At 35.7% G+C, this 22,021-nt stretch overlaps 1 long non-coding RNA gene across 2 annotated transcripts in view; it reads left to right on the top strand.

The window, feature by feature from the left end:
* The window catches only part of LOC137627326 (uncharacterized), a 700,057-nt gene that overhangs the window by 651,407 nt on the left and 26,629 nt on the right, over window positions 1-22,021 (top strand). The window contains exon 5 of one of the 2 annotated variants that reach the window (XR_011041145.1): window positions 20,727-21,087. The exons of the other annotated variant lie outside the window; for it this stretch is intronic. This is a non-coding gene — a long non-coding RNA (uncharacterized lncRNA). Of the gene's footprint in view, window positions 1-20,726; window positions 21,088-22,021 lie in introns of those variants that run through there. 2 annotated transcript variants of the gene reach the window in all.

Raw genomic sequence — 22,021 nt, 5'->3', positions numbered from 1 at the left:
TATACAAAAGCTCAAAGCAACAAGAAATTTCATGTTCAAAAACAGACACTGTTACAGAGGAGAAAAGCAGACATGTTTATTCTGGTTCTTTTTAGTGCGAGGGAAGAGCAAAGATATAAGCATAATGTATACCCAAAATGAACTATGTACGATCGTGTGACACACGGTTGGTACATGGCTTCCCCCTAAAAATTACATACTATACATGTTGAATAGGGCGCCCTGATCTAGAGAAGCGAACTGTAGGCAGGTCATCTGGCAGGAGATAAGCAGGTTTCAGGCGATCAATGTTGACCCGTCTTCTTTGCCACGAATGTTTAGTATGAATGCTTTCAAACTGCGTCGGATCACAAGGAAAGGGCCCATGTAAGGGGACGTTAGTGGTGGCTTGCTAGTGTCGTTGCGCAGGAAGACGTGCGTTGCAGAGTGCAAGGCTGTTGGTATGTGATGCTTCGCTGGGGGCTTGTAAGTCTGGCGCCATGGAGTTAATTTTCCCACGACTTGACGTATGCGCTGGAGATCGTCGGAGGAGGTTGTAGAAGGAAAAAATTCGGCAGGGACGACCAACGGGTCGCCATACACCATTTCAGCTGCCGAGACGTCGAGGGCATCTTTAGGAGTGGTCCTTAGTCCCAGGAGGACCCAGGGAAGCTGAGTAAACCAGTTGGAATCCTTGCAGCGGGACATCAAAGCTGCTTTGAGGGTGCGATGAAAACGTTCAATCATTCCATTGGCAGCGGGGTTGTAGGCCATTGTCTGATGTAGGGTGATGCCCAGGAGATTCGCTAATGATGTCCACAATTGAGAGGTGAAAGTGGTACCCCTGTCAGAAGTAATATTAATATGCTCAGGGATACCAAATCTTGCAATCCATCCAAAGAGTAAGGCAGATGTACATGAGGCGGACGTTGCAGTTTCCATGGGAATGGCTTCAGGCCAACGAGTGGAGCGGTCGATGACGGTAAACAGGTAACGATGTCCTTGTGATGTGGGTAGGGGGCCTACAACGTCAACGTGAATGTGTGCAAAACGACGCTGAGGTTGTGGAAAGGTGCCCACTCCTGAATCCGTGTGTCGATGTACTTTGGAAGTTTGGCAAGAAGTACAGGCGCGGACCCAATCCTTAGCATCCTTAGAAATGCCGGGCCAAATAACTTCGCCTTCAGCAGCTGTTCAGTAGAACGGCGTGAGGGATGTGAAAGGTCGTGAATGAAATCAAACACCTGCTGGCGCATGGGAGCAGGAATCCAAGGTCGCGGTCTACCAGTACTGATATACACACAAAATGAACTATGTACGATCGTGTGACACACGGTTGGTACATCCTCTTGGAGCCATTGCGCTTATAGCATCCTACTTTACCAACTAGGGTTGTAGCTGTCCTAGTATTAATAATAATGATAACATTGCATCCACAATGCTTTAGACGTCGTTTGACATCCGACCAATAAATTACCCTTAATGAGAAATATAGATGAAAGTCGGTACAGCATTGTGCTCAAAGAAATACATTTCTAAATTTATTTCTATTTAAGCACGATATTGTGTTGATTTTCATTCATATTGACTCATTAGGGCCAATTCGAATTCAAAGCCATCTACTGTGTAACCTAGTGGTTCGAGAAGTCGGGGAAAACTTAATGTTATTAGACTGATGTCTCACCAGGTAAATCTTGAAATGCAGTTAGCACTTGGGTTCACACTTACTTTAAAGCCTCTGATGGCATGATTGCTGTGCGGCTGTATTAGTGGAAGTGGTGGGAGAGGCTAGCCACGGCTAAATGGTTGCAAAACTAAACATGGAGACTTTTATAGTTGAAAGGTCGTTGGGGGCCGTGTGTTAAATTCACAAAAGCCATATGTCAGGATTTTTGTTCCAGTTTAGCTGACATCATTTATCATCATCATCATCACCATCTCCATCTCCTCTTACGCCTATTGACGTAAAGGGCCTCGACCAGATTTCGCCAGTCTTCTCTATCTTGAGCTTTTAATTCAATACTTCACCATTTTTCATCTCCTACTTCACGCTTCATAGTCCTCAGCCATAAAGGCCTGTGTTTTCCAACTCTTTTAGTGCCTTGTGAAGCCCAGCCGAACGTTTGGAAAACTAATCTCTCCTGGGGAGTGCGAAGAGCATGCCCAAACCATCTCCATCTACCCCTCATCATGATATCATCCACATATAGCACTCAAGTAATCTCTTTTATAGTTTCATTTATAATCATGTCCTGCCATTTAACTCCCAATATCCTTCTTAGGGCTTTGTTCTCAAATCTACTAAATCTATTGAAGATTGTTTCATACCATGATTAGTGTCCATATAATAACACCGATCTCACTAACTGGTGTGTAGTCTGATATTTTTATATGTAATTTCAGGCGATTTTATTTACAAATTTTACTTAACCTAGTCACTAAACTCTAATTCTAGAGACCCTGTATTGGAGATCATAGATCCTAAATATTTGAATGTTTCTACCTCATTAATCCTTTCTCCTTCCAATGATATTTCATTTTCCATTGCATGCTCCGTTCTCATCGTCTGTATTCCTTCTATTTATCTTGAGCCCAACCTCGTGTAATATTTCATGCATTCTGGTAAGCAAGCATTGCAAATCTCGTGGTGTTCTGCATCATTATCATATTCTATGTCTGCTTATTTCCTATCACCAATCCATTCCTATCCTTCTCCACCATCTCATTTATAGAAAGTTGTAATTTCTTAGAACTGGATATCTATTGAATATGATTTAAGCATCTTCAGTTTTTAATGGATTTGTCAAGATCTTCATTCTGTAGGTCTTGGGATTTACTCAACAGCCAAGAAAGCTCGTAATTTTGTGGTTTCATTATCAGTCAAGTTAGAATGGAATTGGTACACTTGCCAAAAGAGATAGAGAGAGATTATATATAGAGAAAATTTTGTATATCAGATAGTATTGCTCGCGTGCGAGACAGACAGACAAACAAAGGCAAAGAGAGTTTTAAATGGATAAATAGAGAGAAAAGGAAGACTGGGATAGGCAGCTTCTCTAATTTCGTGAAAAATTGTAATCTATGCGCTTACTTTAATGAAAAGGGTTATAATTCTAAATGCAGTCAAAATGGCAAGATCCAATAATAGATATATAGATATCTAAATAAAATAAAGCACTAAGATTGTAGATACATTGTATTTAACAAAAAAATTACATTTTTCGTTAAGACCATAAGTTAGAAACCCAAAGTATATTTTTATGGAAATTTCTGAAACATTTTGTTTCTTCTCTGGCGTCCACAATAGGCATTGGCTAAGACAATACATATCTTAGAACTGCTAAATCATCTACAGATTTTTTCTACACACTGTTTTGGAGCAGATGTTCTTCCTTCCGTCTGTGTTCAAGGTTATATTCAGAAACTAATCAGTGCCTTTTATTTCATGATTTTATTTTTATCATAACATATTGCCCCCCCCCCCCTCATCTTTCTAAGAAAAGGAACTAAAGTGCTTTGGCGTGTATTTAAAAAAAAATAGATATTGACTTCAGAATCATATTGTTGTAACGAATTTTTTGTTTGTATTTTTGTTTAGGGTATGTAACGGCTATTTGTATTTTCACATTGTCACAGTAAAACATCCAACCCGACCGTGTCTTCTTCCTGTTTGGGACGCCGAACTCAATTTCCTCATGTTTTCTTTTTTATTCTCATTCATTTTCACCATCCTTCCTCTTCTTTTATTCATCTTTAGGAACAACTGGTCCTCTGTCAAAATATCGACTGCCAATGAAAAGCTGACAGTTGACTGTTGGTCTGTAGACTCATGTTCTTTTGTTCCAGGCGCTGTGTTAAAAGCTACCGGTTAATGGGATCTTTTTTGGGGGCGTGAATGACTCTCTCTCTCTCTCTCTCTCTCTCTCTCTCTCTCTCTCTCTCTCTCTCTCTCTCTCTCTCTCTCGGAAATAGCTTTATACAAAGATTTATGTAAAGTTCAAAGTAACTTATATTATATAGTAAATATGGTTTGTTGATTATTTTTGTAGTGTTATATTTACATTATTGCTTTACTTTATTTTCCACAAAAAAGTATAATCATCTATCATTGTCACCATCTTATTTTGAGGGTTATGAATTATTTGTAATGTAAAATTTTCCCATAATTGTTAACTTTAGCAGAAGTTCATATTTTATAACACCTGCTGGTTTGAATTTAGGGAAGTTATCACAAAATGTAGCTAGGTCTGTTACTAATAGCTTGACCCGTAACGCCCACAATCTACCCTGTCTCTCTTTCACGCCTACAGTTTGTTATTGCATTGTGAAAGCCACAGTACAGCTCTAGGGGATCCTCTCCCCGTCTCATCCAAGCCATCACACATCCATTAGTATCTAAATCGAGCGGTTTCGATTTGAGTGCAATAAGGTCGGTCGATCCATTTATGTTCTGTGGGGGTTTGGACCCTAAGCGATCGGAAATGGAATTGTCAGCTATCAACTTTAATTTGTCATGGGTGCTTTGTTCGTTTCCCGAAACACCCATTTAGCTTGTTTTTAGCCCGCGCGACGGTAAGGTCCATTTCCCAGTCGAGAATCGTAGCAAGAGAATCTCTACTGTATTAGCTGTATTCCACGACCCATCGAATGCTTCGATGACTGTCACGGCATTTTTTTTTTTTTTTTCTTTCTTTTTTTTTTAGTTTTCCTTCTTTCTTGTCCTGTATTTTTTTTTTAGCCAAACACCAGGAGAATTTGAAAAGCCGTCTGTAAAACGTGAGTTCGATGTGGTATGTTTGGAGCGTCAAACAACATCCCCCTCTTATCTCCTTTGTCTAGCATGTAATGAGGTTTCTGAATGGGGAACTTCTCACACTGTACTTGACGAATACAGCAGGGGGCTGTGTTGATATTACATTTAGCTAACATGGTAGGTAATTTTCAAGTCTTACCATACCCGTTAAATTCCGTTGAAGAAATTATGAAAATTCTTAGAGTAAACGTTACTTATTTTTTTCCTTACCATTTTAGTGTATTTTTAGTGTCGCTTGTCTTTTGATATTCTATGAACTTGAACGTAATTTCCGTTTTATTTGTATGTTTAACATAATTTAATTCCAGAATTTCTTTCATCAACATAACACTTTCAACTTTTTTTTTATTGTTTTTTGTTCAGTAGCATTGTATATGCTGTCATTTATCATCCTCCCGTGGTGAATACCTTTCGTCATTTTATACCATCCCACCCACATTTCTGTCATTAATAAACGGGCGTTGCAAATTCTTTTTTCTGTATGAAAATCTCTCTCTCTCTCTCTCTCTCTCTCTCTCTCTCTCTCTCTCTCTCTCTCTCTCTCTCTCTCTCTCTCTCTCTCTCAATACTGCCTTAAACATTGAGGGATTTTTGAGTTATCATTAAACAGAAAAAAATTTACGAAGATACAAGGGCTGTGTATAGATGGAAAATGGAAACTTACAGTGTATATGTGTAAGTGCAGTGTAGCAATGAATTTTGTTATGCTTGAAGGAAGAGGGGAACTGGTTGTTTCGTATAAGTATCTTGAAGTATATTGGATTATAGGAAGATGGATGAAGAGATGAGTCAAAGGATATGGAAAGCAAAGAAGGTAGCAGGATGAGTGCAAATGACGGTTAGGAATCTAGAATAGTCTGTAGACGCCAAGGAGGAAATGTGTTAACGGGTACTTGAACTAACTCTCCTTTATGAAATGAATGCAAATGAAAGAAAATAAGGTTAAATATTGTTTAATATTCGTGGTGTAAAATGCATTGATAGGGTGAAAAATGGAAATAGCCTGTATTATTTGAAAAACGTGTTTGATCATGAGGGAAGAATTGGCGATAACAAGTTAGTGAAACAAATAATTCACAAGTGCTGGGAGGTACGCGGTAAGTTTTTGGCTGAGACAGCTGCCGTTTGAATTAATGGAGTTACACATACTGTAACTAAATTCTGCCTTTCTTTCAGAATTTCAACGCTGGAGATAAGAAGAGATACAGGGAATTGGAGAGGTGTTGTCTTAAAATGGTTGGTGATAAAAGTGCTCTTGCATTTATCGCGAATATACCTGCACTCAAATACAGTGTATCTATATATACAGTATATATATATATATATATATATATATATATATATATATATATATATATATATGTGTGTGTGTGTGTGTGTGTGTGTGTGTGTGTATTTGTTTATGTATATCCCATCGTTGCTAGTCCACTGCAGAAAAAAAAAAAAGAATTAGACGTGTCCTTCCACACGCGTCTTTTTATTGTCTTTCTATGCCGGTCTATATCCGCAAATTTTCTTAGCTCGTCAATCTGTCGTCCTTCTTCCTTTGCCTATTTCGTTTACAATCTCTAGGGACGCATTATGTTATTCTTCTTGTCCATCTATTACATGTCCTTCTCATTATGTGTCCTGCCCATGTCCATCGTTTTTTCTTTCTTACATGTTGAAATATCCTCAACTTTAGTTTGTTCTGTTATCCATGTTGCTCTTTTTCTGTCTACTAGTGTTATTCCCATCATTATTCTTTCCATAGCTCTTTTGGTTGTAACTAACTTATGTTCTAGGGGTCTAAGTTTTTTTATGCACAAGTTAACACTGGCAAGACCATACTTATCATTGTAGAGAAAGTGTCATTTTACATTTCATAATCTCATTTTGTTTACTACACACACACACACACACACACACACACACATATATATATATATATATATATATATATATATATATGTGTGTGTGTGTGTGTGTGTGTGTGTGTATACTGTATATGGCATACGCCAAACAGGTTCATGCACTTTCACTTCCTGTTATGACCAATATTTTTACTTGTATCACTCCATAATTTTAATAATCACTGGTAATGCATTTTTCTTTGTTTTGATGTGATAGAGATTCTGTTCAGCATGACAACAAAGCAAAAGATTGATAAACATAATTTAGGAGTAAAGATGCGACGACCCCAAAGTCCGAGGTTTTAAAATGCCATCACCTAACGTGGTCTCAGCACTAGATATCTTTTGTTATGTCGTTGATCAATCCGGTGCACCACCTACCAGTTCACCCAGTTGTGAACGAGTGCTAGTATCTGTTGCGGTCAAGGAAAAGTACGTGATCAGCAACCTCACACACTAAAGCCTCCAAATTGTGATTAATGCGTATGATGAATACACATACATGCTAACACACACACACACACACACACACATATATATATATATATATATATATATATATATATATATATATATATATATATATATATATATATATATATATATATATATATATATATATATATATATATATATATAATTTGTGTGATATACTTGTAGATGTTTAGATAAAATTTATTTTATAGGGATTTTTTTTTTAAGTTTGAAATCCTGTTTCCATTTTTTCATTAGAAAATGTAAATTTATAAATCAAAGTAACGCTATAGGTGATGAGTGAACTATTTACATATTTTTTTCCCCATTTTTGCGATTACTAAGTAGTCATGAAAAATGCATAACACTCTCTGAAAATTGCAGAGGATGAAGTCTAACATTCTAAAGCCATATTGGAAAAAAAAAATTTGCTCTGGAAATCGATGGATTACCGAAACTAAAATGGAATTATTAATATTATTTTTGTACGGGATACCTGGTGGATAAATTTTCAAGCATTAAAGAATGAATTATGTTTGCATACTGAGCTATTAACGTCATATTTCGCAAGGATTTTCACTCTGCTTTCTTTGAAGTATAGCTTAAGCTTTCTCGGTGTAATTATTCTTCAAACATTCCTAACGTCATGGCTCGCACGTTCCACACAGAATTTATATTCAGATGGCTTCCTGAGTATTATTATTACACTGTTTGTTTTGAGACACGACACTACTCTACCTGGTAGATATAGGTTGGACATCTGAAAGGCGGCACCAAAGTAGACGCCTGGACTTCGGGCTACAACGAAAGGCTTAGGACTCTCTCTCTCTCTCTCTCTCTCTCTCTCTCTCTCTCTCTCTCTCTCTCTCTCTCTCTCTCTCTCTCTCTCTCTCTCAGTACTTATGAACTTTAAGGTTAGGGAGGGAATTTAGAGAATTAACAGTATAATATTTAGATAAAAGACCTTATCAAAATGTACATCGTGCATTTAACATAAGATTATACATGCAAACAGCTATACCCATACAGAATGTATAACACATCTATATAAAGATATGTAAACAAGTAAACGTTGACAAATTGTTACGTGTATAATTAGAAACAGTACTATTTTACCGGAAAGAGCGATGCAGTAGGCTATTAAGAGAGAGAGAGAGAGAGAGAGAGAGAGAGAGAGAGAGAGAGAGAGAGAGAGAGAGAGAGAGAGAGAGAGAGAGGCAGGCATATGAATGTAGTTATAAATCATCTTAAACGCAAGAGTTGAGCAACTTTCTTATAGCATGTGATACTTAATATTTTGAAAGTACACCCATATTACATAAAGAAAATATGGAAGGTTTGATAAAGGCTTCTATTTTGCTATTTTATTTCTTGATATTTTGATGTTGGTGCTTCCAAATTTCTTTTTATCATACCCTATTGTTTTTTTTAAATAGCTATTTATTCAATATTCCGAGTAAGAAGAGGTCTAATGCTTTATACACGTTAGTAAGAATTCATAATTAATGCTGACCTTCAGGGCTTGTTAATTGCAGTTAATTGCGTTTGAAATGTTATCACAAATATTTGATTTTTTTATTTGCCGCGCTCGTTGTTATTTTATTATTTTAAGCGAATAATTTGTTGCAATATGTGAAAATTAAATGTATACCGAAAGAGTACGAGTAAGAATGTTTACTTGGCTGAGGATGACCTTTGTAAGCCATTCAACATCGTGCAACATATCACACTGTCTTATTATGTTACATGCTTCACTTAAAATAATTTGTATTAAATATCATGGGGCGGGATTTAACATGTTTTAGTTATCATATTTCCCCTCCTGTCTTGAATTGGACTTGTTGAAACGGCTGAAACAAATTCGCTTTGGTACGTAAAGCGGGGTTTACACGGCCGAGCAGCTCGTCGAGCCCGGTTGTCGAACCTACTTGTAGAACGGCTCGAAGAGCTTTCAGACAGTACATCGAGCCTCAGTGTGCCTCGTGCTAAAACAACGTCAACATGTCTCTCGACCAGGACGATTTGATAGCCATTGCTTTAGCAGTGGCACTAAGAAGGAAAAAAAAAGAGAGAAATTTTCATATACCAACTTGCTTGTTGCTTTAAAATGAGAGCCTGATGACTGGCGCAATTATTTGCGTATGGATGAAGACACGTACATTGATCTACCGAATCGTGTCAGCCCTTTCATTACTATGAGGAAGGCCATAACTCCACATGAGAGACTGAGTGTCCGCTATTCCTTTGTTTCTGGCTATTTTATTGGAATAGTCTTTTGATTTAACTTTCCATAAAGCTGGATGAGCTCGATATGCATGTATGAAATCAAGTACGACTTCCTTCTCATTCTTGCTTTCATTAATGGCAGCAATTATGCATTTCTTTGATGATGTTTCCTCTAGCAGGTTTGAATAATAACTGAGGTTCGATGCTCGACACCCGTTCACACGTTCACACCGCTCGTCAAACAATGTAGCTCCGCCCACAAAAGTCAGGATGAGCCTGACTTTCATCGAGCCGTTCGACGAGCGCGCTCGACAACCAAATAGCCCGTTTACACGCTCGAACATCAATTCAAACACAGGGTTGTCGAGCCAGGCTCGACGAGCTGCTCGCCCGTGTAAACCCCGCTTAAGGGAACAACTTTCCGTGGTCTTTTGAAACATGTTCTAGCATATTTTAGACTATGTTTGCAAGGTTATGTAGTCTGTTTCAGTGCTGACTAGTAGATATCTTTTTCTTTATCAGGAACCTTGTTTCGTAGCTTTCCAAAAATACATTTACCGGATTTTATGAAAGTACGTTCAGTTCCTCATGTGCAACACGATTCATCACCTTTAAATAAACGTGCTTGAGCAAGCATTTTGAAACATATTTCAATATGTCTTAAAAGAGGTGTCAGAAGCGGCAGATATTTGGTTGTAGAATATAATAATTATAATTAAATTTCATCTGGTTTATTGTATAGTCGTTGTCAATTTGTTTCATCTTTAAGTCCATGAAGTTTGTTCCCTTCGGAAAGATAAGGAAATATTCACGGCTAACAAATTATAAACGGAAGTTGGAAACTTGATTGAAATAAATTTGGAGATCTGTATGCCGTTCATAATCATTTAGACTATATATAGGTGGACACATGTTCCTGAAAATTTTGATAAATTAAATGTTATAACATAACTTCAAAAATGAAATATATATTATCATTTTCTAAGGTAACAGTTTTTATATGTACTGGGATTTAAGGTCCGAATAATTTTGAGAGAGAGAGAGAGAGAGAGAGAGAGAGAGAGAGAGAGAGAGAGAGAGAGAGAGAGAGAGATGCACTTCTATTACTCCATATCTGTTCTCTAAGTCGGTGTTACTTTGTTAATATCTGAAAGCAAATCCCAACGATCATTTTAGATGCAGTTTATGCAATGGCGCAATGTACAGATAACAATCTGCATGGATCATATGTAGTCCACATTTTTAGATCTGCCAGCTGTACTATTTTTATGCAGATTTGCTAGTATGCAAACGTGTCTCCGAAAGTTTCTATTGTTATGATATATGAACCCTACATTACCAGTGTGTCTTGTATATGAGACATTATGAAATTGAAATAAACGAAATAATAATTTTGGTATATGAATGAGGATGATTTTGCTTGTTTTGTGACAATAGTTTATATGAAAATGTCGGGGAACAAATTAACAGTGTGGATCAGGATTGGAGATAAATTCCAGGATATATCTATATTTTCAAGAAATGTTATGAAACATTAGATTAGAAAAAAAATTAAGGCGAATTAATCCTGTATCAACAAAGTCAGCAGTAATGTCATTTACGCATGCTTTATTTGTATCGGATAATGCCAAAAATTTTAGATGGAGTTTCTCTCCATTTTTTTTTTATGTTTTCCATCCCTCTCTTTTGGTTTTGCATTACGTTTATGTTTCGAGATTTGCTGCTCTTTACTCCTTGTTTATTCTTGTTTACATTAACCCGATCCTAATCCATCGACCTCCTGACGTGCGACAAATCAGAAATCACGAATTTCTCTGATGTATTTTAAATGGTAAGGATATTGAATATATGAACAAGAGTAAGTTGAAGGCATTCATGGGCGTCACTAAATCCCCTGATTTTTTTTTATATAAAAATTGACGTAATGATGGGATACGCATCAAGTAATGCAAGTATACAAATACACTGATACTATTACTCTGATGGGTTGGTTACATAGGTAAATATGCTTGTGTGTATTTGCGTATATTTGGTTCAAGTAATGTGACAGATGTATGCATATTCAAACAAAGAATTACCCCCCGGTAATTACCTGTGCTTCTTCCCGCCTCTTCACCACATTCCGCCACACAGGTACTCACCCACTAATAAAACACCGTCACTTAGGTGTCACAGGTAAGCCGCCTCGGTGAGACAATGCTTGGCGGGCTCTGAAAGACATCGCTCGAGGACTAATTTACATTCCAGTCTACCGTTTGATGGACCGCAGCGTTTTCTCCCTTTCTGATCTGAAATATATTTTATCTTAGCCTTCGAAAGGAAATTCGGGTTTTTTTTTTTTTTTTTTTTTTTTCTCCTGATTCTTCTTTCCCTTTCCTTTAGTGTTTGGAGGTGTTCCTGGTGCGGGTTTTTTTTCAGCATTATTGCAATTTTGTATTTTTATTTTTTTATTTTGGTTAAACAACGCCATATTTTTTTTATTTGAAAATGGAATACCTGGATGTATACATCCCTGTATTAAGTTGAAGTGTTTTGATGAAAAATAACAATGATCATTATTTTTCACAGTTCTTGTTCTTGTTTACACTGCTCCCCGCTTTTGCACAATATTTAGTTTTTCTATAATTGGGGTTTACCTTTTATTAACTAAAGCTAATTATTCCACATCTAATGAAACTGTGATTATAACTAGAATGTACTCTTCAGCGATCTTTATTACTTTAAAACTGCTTACTTCAGATCAGTCGCAATAGTTAGTAAAATATGGAATATGTGACATTAGGGTAATCAATTTATGTAAAAGTGAAAACTGTATAATATACTTAAGTACTGATTGGGATATTTATAGATGGATTGTGAAATAACCGAAAAGGGAATTGATGGGAAATAAACCATCCAAGGATATTGATAATTTATTTTTTTCCGGTCTGCTCCTAATACGAATGATTAATCTCCCTTGAATTGTGAAGGGCTTCCTATATCACAAAATATGTCTGAATTAACATTTGAAAAGAAAACTATCTTCGAAAATTATATAAGCAAATTAAGATTTTTTATAGATTTGTTTTTTATGAATGGACAATTACTTTCATTCAAAATTATGAAATTTTGCAATCATACTCCTACACATTTGCAAAGTTTACAGACATATCGTAATAAATTAAAGTAAATTGTTATATAAAAATTTGGCATTGAAGACGACGACTTTTAGGGCAAAACAGAAACATTTTGAACACGCACAGAATTTAAAATATACACATTTATATATTTATAAATGTGTATATTTTAAATTCTGTGCGTGTTCAAAATGTTTCTGTTTTGCCCTAAAAGTCGTCGTCTTCAATGCCAAATTTTTATATAACAATTTACTTTAATTTATTACGATATGTCTGTAAACTTTGCAAATGTGTAGGAGTATGATTGCAAAATTTCATAATTTTGAATGAAAGTAATTGTCCATTCATAAAAAACAAATCTATAAAAAATCTTAATTTGCTTATATAATTTTCGAAGATAGTTTTCTTTTCAAATGTTAATTCAGACATATTTTTAACGCAAATCTGTTTCCCATAAAATAGGGTGGCATTAGATGAAACCACATAACACCCACTGCTATATGCATGAATATACTTATCTTATTACTATTATGAACAAGTGGATTCCAAAATCCGAAGACATCTCTCTTACTATAAATACCTCCATTCCGGTTAGAGGAAACGAATAATTGTATTTATTTTCGGAGTTTACACATATTTTTATATTTCTAATTTTCACCGTCAAAGCTGTTGTATTGAAATTTTATAGTATTTTTCAACCATTGTAGCCCAGAAGAAGACCTTATGTTAAATGTGTAGGCACAAGAATACAGATATTATATGGAACAGTATGGATGCATTTTTCGTAATTTGCTGAAGCTTGAACGGAGGTGTATGAAGCCGGATAATTTTGGATGTCGCATACACGTCACCTAGATTTTATTTCCGTAAAAGATCATGCCCAAGAGATACGTCTCTCTCTCTCTCTCTCTCTCTCTCTCTCTCTCTCTCTCTCTCTCTCTCTCTCTCTCTCTCTCTCTCTCTCTCTCTCTCTCTCTCTCTCTCTATATATATATATATATGATTTATATATATATATATATATATATATATATATATATATATATATATACATATATACATACATACATACATACATACACACGTACAGGCGATTGCTTCTGTACACACTCAATGCATGGGTATATAAAGTCTGTGTGCGTATATATATATATATATATATATATATATATATATATATATATATATATATATATGTGCGTGTGTGTGTGTGTGTGTGTGTGTGTACACAGACTTTATATACCCATGGATTGAGTGTGTACGGAAGCAATCGCCTGTACGTGTCTATGTATGTATATATGTATGTATATATGTATATATATAAAGTATGTATGTATGTATGGATGTATGTGTCTGAGTGTGTATGTGCGTGTGTATTTGAGTGAGGATATATACAGTATATATATATATATATATATATATATATATATATATATGTATATATATATGTATATATATATATATATGTGTGTGTGTGTGTATTTATGTATATTTTGTTTTAAATTTATAACTTTTCCTTCAGTATAAGTTAACGATCACTCCCACATCCCTACTTCAGCATCTGGGTTTAGGATGAACCCGCCTCGCTTAAACTGTCACGGCATGAAAATTTTCTTGCATCTAGTACACGTCAGCTACACAAAACCTTTTTGTTTCACATATATCACTACTCACCGCTTTCTTGTAAATACTCTCTTATATCCTGTATGATGAGATATCTCCCTTTTAATGTATCTTTGGTGTTTAGTGACACACATCCATTTCCCAATATGTAATCCTCTGCTCTTCCCTCCAAGAATTTCAGAAATTTATGCTCTATGTCTTTCAACTTATCATAATATTCTTTCCACACAAGTAAATTATCCCAGGACTACATATACCAGTTTTCTATATTTTCGCTTTTTCCCCTTTTCGATTATATTTCTGCTGTATATAATACAAAAGTAATTTTCTTCTATAGCTTCAGTCTTTATTCTGTAATAAAAATTGTTGGCTAAACAATCCCTTCATAATTTCCAACTTTTGACCCCATAGCCACTGTAAAGTAATCTAAATTACAGATTTTACTACCTTCATTGCTTCCCTTATTGTGGTTGGCCTATTTTCTTATGCTAATGTTATCCAATATATTTACTCCTAGCTGCTTATACAAATCAATTACTTAAATTTTTCCATTCTCCAAAGGAAAATTGTAATTGTCATTTCTTTCATTTAAGATTTTAACCTTATTCGTTATCTCATGCATGCGTAACAGTATCCTCTTATAAAAACTTTCAAACATTTTCGCTGATTTATGCAGTTTCTCAGCACTCCATTCACGACCCATATTTTGGTCCCACAATCGTGTATGTATGTCTACTGATCCTTTGCAAACTTCTTGCATTACTATGCGTAAACGTAATAAACGATTACGGAGACATAGCACAGCCTTGACTTAATTTGATATCAAACCTGCCATTCTCCTGCTAACTTCTCTTCCAATGCAAAACTGTTTTAATATTCTAAATTGCTTAACCATACTCCACATTGCCTGTAGCCTACCCCTCTGGCATCACAAGGTCAAGACAGGATATTGCCGTATGTCGGTACAAGTATGTCTGTATGCATTATATATATACATATATATATATATATATATATATATATATATATATATATATATATATACATATATATATATATATATATATATATATATATATATATATATATATATATATATATATATATAGCATACATTTTTGTCACATACCATACTACCCTATCTAGAGCGGATAATCCAGTAAAAAATTACTTAGCCTTGCGCCCCTTTTCTTGGAATATTTCGAAGTAGTTCTCACGATGCATAACTGTAAGTTTTAATTACTTTTGTCTTTTGGAAGATATTTTTTAAGTGATTTGAATCACGAGAGTAGCCTATTACTTGACTACATTTTTCAATTTCATCTCTTACCGTATTGAGATTTCCCTGGAGATAATGAGGAAGGAATGTGGTTCCGGCTGTTTTTATTTTCCGTTATTCATGAAACGCTACAAGAAAACAGTTTTTTCCGAGAGAGAGAGAGAGAGAGAGAGAGAGAGAGAGAGAGAGAGAGAGAGAGAGAGAGAGAGAGAGAGAGAGGAGAGATAATTTTTTCGTTTTAGTAAAAGATAATGTTTGACAAACAACACATTGTAAAAATAGTGAGAAAACTTTCCTTTCTGGAGTGAATTTACATTCCCTGAAGTATATTTTAACATATTGCTATATTGCCAAATTATTGCACTTTTATTTGAAATAAGTTAAAATAATAGATGGAAAATAGTATTAATTTTCAGCTCATAGTAACCCATCACGAAGCACACTAAGTAAAGGCGCTCTACTCCACCCCGCCAAATGCTAATGAGCCGGGCCATCGCTAAACAAACCAAAGAACCCGCAAAGTAATAAACGTGAAACCCAAATCCTATCGATGAAATAGCCGGTCCAGTGAGAAAAGTCAATACGCCATTTGGCAAAACCAATATTGGCGCAAACATACAATACCGAAATGAAGGAGCCGCGGTCATTAACATATTTAAGACTGAAGCCATGTAACGGCTCCCCGCTAAGAGATGACAACAGATCTATTCACACACTGCTGTGAACTCGTAGATAATACGGTAGGTCTTGGGATGAGAGGGGTTGGGAGAAAGGGGGAGGGATGGGGACCGGGATACCTTGGGACACCTATGGGGTGAGGTAAGATGATAGGAAATGCGAGCATATTGGGGACACGGGAAATTCTGGGAATGGGTGTATCTCTCTCTCTCTGATGAAGCTGGGGAATTTAGATGGAAGGAGGACGGACTAGCGAAGTTGGGACGGGTAACTGATCGGTGTGACAGGAAAAACTTTCCCACGGATGGATGTTTTTATGGGTAGGTCAGTAGGGAGGACATCCAGTGCCCCCTGCATTGCCTGTAGACCTAACTAGGTTTCCCTCTTACATCAAGAGCCTAAGAGAATAAGAGGGAAATAGTTTGCATGTTGAAAACCTCTTTGAATAAGAATAAAAAATTGTAATGTTCATCAATTTCTTGGTAACAGTAGAGTAAAAGTTTTGTAATTATTATTATTATTATTATTATTATTATTATTATTATTATTATTATTTGCTAAGCTATGGCCCTAGTTGGAAAAGCAGGATGCTATAAGCCCAGGGGCCCCAACAGGGAAAGTATCCCAGTGAGGAAAGGAATAAAAAAGAAAGTTTAAAAACAGTAACAACACCAAAATAAATATTTCTATTTAAACTATAAAAAACTTCAATAAAACAAGAGAAGGGCTTAAATAGAATAGTGTGCCCGAGTCTACACACAAGCAAGAGAGTTATGGGGTCCTTTAACTGGACAGACAGTACTACATTGGATCCTTCTCTCTGGTTACGGTTCACTTTCCCCTTGCCTACACATACACCGAATAGCTTGGCCTATTCTTTACAGATTCTCCTCTGTCCTCATATACCGGACAACACTGAGATTACCAAACAATTCTTCTGCACACATGGGGTTAACCACTGCACTGTAATTGTTCAGTGGCTACTTTCTCAATGGTAAGGGTAGAAGAGACTCTTTAGCTATGGTAAGCAGCTCTTCAAAGAGAAGGGCACTCCAAAATCAAACCATTGTTCTCTAGTCTTGGGTAGTGCCATAGTCTCTGTCCCATTGTCTTCCTGTCATGGGGTTGAGTTCTTTTGCTTGATATAGGAAATATTCATTTAAATGTTACTGTTCTTAAAATATTTTATTTCGATTTGGTGTCGGAAGAGTCGTCCATAAGAGGTTGTAATAATCATTCTTTTCATTGGCTATTGAACATTCGAATTACTGTACATTTTACAAGTATTTGCGAGTCACGAACGAGCCAGCATACTTTTGTATTAGCAATGTGGCCTATCTACGTTATCGGCGAGTTTCTACGTGACAGAAGTTCAAGTATTTGAGGGTAATGGCTCGAACAAGAATTTAAGTGACTTTGCAGGTACCAGAATAGGCTGCATTTGGTATTTTCTATATTTTGTTAAAAGTTTTCATAATAGGTATTGCGTAAAAATGTAAGGTAGTTTGGTCTGTACCCTACTATACTATTCAATATTATTGTATGCGACCCGTCAAAAATGACGGTTAAATATTTATAGATATGCATAAACACACACGCGCACCACTCTCTCATCACGGTATGACTGTTCCCTCTCCCTCTACTCGAGGGCTGGGTGAGCTGTGCGTGACCTGAAGTATATATATATATATATATATATATATATATATATATATATATATATTAGTATATATATATAATATATATTATACATGTGTGTGTCTGTGTGTGTAGCCAGACACTATCTTTTTATTATATGTGAGAGATTATTTGTATCTATATGACACTACGGCGTGAGTGATTTAGATAGTTGTGAAACCGAAAGATTTGACGGAGGTAATAACATGTGGCAAATGAGTAAGATCCTTACAATTAAATGAAATTGATGACAGATGCCAAGTAACGTAATCTGAGTACCACCAGATGGTTCAAGAGACAACCAGTACGGCTTGTTTCCGGGTTCACTTCCAGCTTCGTACCAATAACGTCAGTTCCTCTTTTTCGAAAACTTCATTAAATATTTCACGTTTATGAAAATATTACTGGATATTAACTAACCTAAGTTTAAATAGATAAATAATAAGGATAGGTAGTAGGTTGGCCAGGGCACCAGCAGTCCGTTGAGATACTACCGCTAGAGAGTTATGGGATCCTTTGACTGGCCAGACAGTACTACCTAGGACCCCTCTCTCTGGTTACGGTTCTTTCCTTTTGCCTATACAGACACCGAATAGTCTGACCTATTCTTTACAGATTCTCCTCTGTCTTCATACACCTGACAACACTGAGATTGCCAAACAATTCTTCTTCACCCAAGGGGTTAACTACCGCACTGTAATCGTTCAGGGACTACTTTCCTCTTAGTAAGGATAGGATAGACTCTTCAGCTATGATAAGCAGCACTTCTAGGAGAAGGACACTCCAAAATCAAACCTTGTTCTCTAGTCTTGGGTAGTGCCCTAGCCTCCGTACCATGGCCTTCCACTGTCTTGGGTTAGAGTTCTCTTGCTTGAGGGTACATTCGGGCACACTGTTCTATCTAGTTTCTTTTCCTCTTGTTTTGTTAAAGTTATTTTATAGTTTAAATAGGAAATATTTATTTTAATGTTGTTACTATTCTTAAAATATATTTTTCCTTATTTCCTTTCCTAACTGGGCTATTTTCCCTGTTGGGGCCCCTGGGCTTATAGCGTCTTGCTTTTCCAACTAGGGTTGTAGCTTAGCATTTAATAATAATAATAATAATAATAATAATAATAATAATAATTATAATAATAATAGAATTAATAATAATAAAAATTATTATTATTATTATTATTATTATTATTATTATTATTATTATTATTATTATTATTATTATTATTATTATTATTCTTATTTGCTTAACTACAGCCCTACTTGGTAAAGCACGATGCTATAACACCAACAGCTCCAACAGGGAAATTAGCCAAGCGAGGGAAGGAAATAAGTAAGCAAATAGAATAGTGTGCCTGACTGTGGAAGACTACCAGAGACCAGAGAACAATGGTTTGATTTTGGAGTTTCATTCTCCAATAATCATTGTAATCAAAGAGATTGAATCTTTCTAATTAGTTCATAAGAACTGGGCCTAGATAAATCTAAGCAATCATCGAAAGTCAAGTAGTACATCTCTCTCTTTCTCTCTCTCTCTCTCTCTCTCTCTCTCTCTCTCTCTCTCTCTCTCTCTCTCTCTCTCTCTCTCTCCATAGTGGCAATAACCCCAGAATACTTTAAATGCCAAAGTGTAAGTAGGGAGACCTATAGTAGATATAAATGTTTTTTTATAGTTTCACTCATTCATAGTTACAGGTTTGGAAATCATAATCAAAATTTTCTATGTTCTCCAAAATTTACATGAACAGGATATTGATTGATGTCATTGCCCTAATATCACGATTATTAAACTCACTTTTAAAACTGTAATTCAATGATTAGGCAATGCATTTTTTTTCTTGATAGCTCATTGCTCTTAAAAAAAACATCGATGTGATTAGTTTCCCAATGTTTTACAAAAAGGGATACCTATAATTTATTGTCATTAAAAGTCTAGTGTTTCTGGGATTATTATTACTTTCGCCAATGAAGTTGGAGGGAGGTTATGTTTTACCCCCTTTTTGTGTGTTTATTTGTGAACAGATTCCTGGCCACAATTTTGATTGCAGAGTAATGAAACTTGCATAGATTAACTGTTATGTAAAAAGCTGGAAATTACTAAATTTTGGAAGGTCAAGGTCAAAGGTTAAGGTCACGGTCAAGCAAAATGTTCAATTCACGTAATCAGCCATAGGTTTGGACATCTTTATCACAGATACTGCAAACTTGGTTCATATTTGAGGGTTTGACAATCCCCGCCAATTATTACATGTTAAGGTCAAAGGTCAAAATTGAACAAAAGGTCGAGAAATAAGCTGCCATGATGGAGGTCTGCGCTCTGCTGAGTGCCCCTCTACTTCCTGATGTTATTAAGTTCTTTAGTTTTAAACCCAAATGTTTGGTCATCTGTTGAAAAGGCTTTATCATTTAGTACAATTTACTCTTTTAAGTACTCACTGATTATCTCAAAGATGTTGACAATCTTGAAAATGTAACCATATATATATATATATATATATATATATCATCAGCTGTTACTGGTCCACTGCAGGAGAAAGGCCTCAGACAAGTTCCACTTGCATCTGTTTAGGGTCTATGACAGTTGACAGTCGCAAACTCTTTTAGTTTGTCAATTCATCGTCTTCTATTCCCTCCTTCTTTTTGCAATCTCTAGGTACCCATTTTGTTATTCTTAATGTCCATCTATAATCGATCATTCTTATTATATGTTCTACTCACGTCCATTTCTTTTTCATACACGTTGTAAGAATATCTTCTTTTTTAGTTTGCTCTCGTATCCATGTTGTTCTTTTTTATATCTCATTGTTAATCCTATCATTATTCTTTCCATAACTCTCTAAGTTGTTATAGCTCATGTTTTAAGGCTCAAGAAAGGCTCCAAGTTTCTGATGTACTGTATAAGTTAAAACTGGTAGGACCATCCCATTAAATATTTTTCTTTTTAGAGAAAATGACATTTTAATTTTTTACAGAAACTAACGAGTCTGAGCAGGGTTCGAGCACGAGTCTGGAGATCACCAGGTCGAGAGTTTTCTAGTATGCAACCACAATATGTATAGTTTCGTCGTCCCTAACTCTTATAACATTGAACATTATTTTACTTTCTCATCATAAAGTTAACGTTATCTGAATTTGCAGAGGATAAGGTAAATACGTTCTATGTTGAAGAATTCCGTTTGATCAGGTAATGCTGGTATGCATATGCGTTTGTGGTTCGTACATGCCCTTTCATTTTATCATATCTAGACAATTTGGGTAGTCTTTTTCATTTTCATTCCATTACAGGACTTCCTGCACGTTTTTTATGCCTCCACCCTCATTCCCAAACAACCATTTCCCGCTACAAGATCAGAGAGAGAGAGAGAGAGAGAGGAGAGAGAGAGAGAGAGAGATTCTCAATGGGCTGTGTTTGGTTAAAAATCCTTTCATCCAACGGCACTGACTAAAATGTCATTTACAATTTTTCTTTTATGTATATCACTTGCAGAACAAACACGCCAAGAATTTTGGGTTGTTATTGTTTGAATATCCGGTGTGAAATCAGGAGCGTATGATACATGTAAAACCTTTGTCGGACTTTTATTACATTTTTGTTACACGCATCGCTGATCTGAGCGGTTGTGCATCTATTTGCCAGGGTAAAAATTGTGCTTTCTTTTCATTTTCCATCGCTTTGTTTTCCTTTTTCTCGGGATGAAATGCCATTTCTTTATTATGTGAATTCCATTTTGATGAAAGTAGCTCTTTGTTGTAACATCCTGAGATCCAACTAACTGTTATATGCTTTTCATAGGGACGAACGAAGTATACTTCCTTTTTGTTCGAAAGAATTTGCTTATGTAGTGTGGAACTGAAATATAAACTAACAGCTTACTGCTCTCTCTCTCTCTCTCTCTCTCTCTCTCTCTCTCTCTCTCTCAGAGAGATAGAAATGTAAACAGAGCCTTCTTGTTTCAGTTGGTCATCATTGATTGTTTCCATGGTGCTTATGATCAACAAACTTGAATATTTTGACCAGCCAGATTTTAGGAGTGTAGGGATGATTATACAATAGCCTTTAATAATTTAATAGCTACTGTAATAAGTTTTTCCTAAATCTGTTCATGAATATACTATAGAAAAATATTTTGCATTTTACTTTTGAATTGTTCAAAACCAGGAATAATGGATTTTCAATCTCATTGTGCATTATTTAAGAATTCTAGTCTTTAGACATCAGAAAAATTCTGAAGAATAAAACTACTCTTGATTTTATAAACTACACTGT

This window comes from Palaemon carinicauda, chromosome 2 (genome assembly GCF_036898095.1).
Source record: "Palaemon carinicauda isolate YSFRI2023 chromosome 2, ASM3689809v2, whole genome shotgun sequence".
NCBI classification, from domain to species: domain Eukaryota; kingdom Metazoa; phylum Arthropoda; class Malacostraca; order Decapoda; family Palaemonidae; genus Palaemon; species Palaemon carinicauda.
Note: the sequence above shows the minus strand (reverse complement) of the source record. Positions and strands in the feature narration are given on the sequence as shown.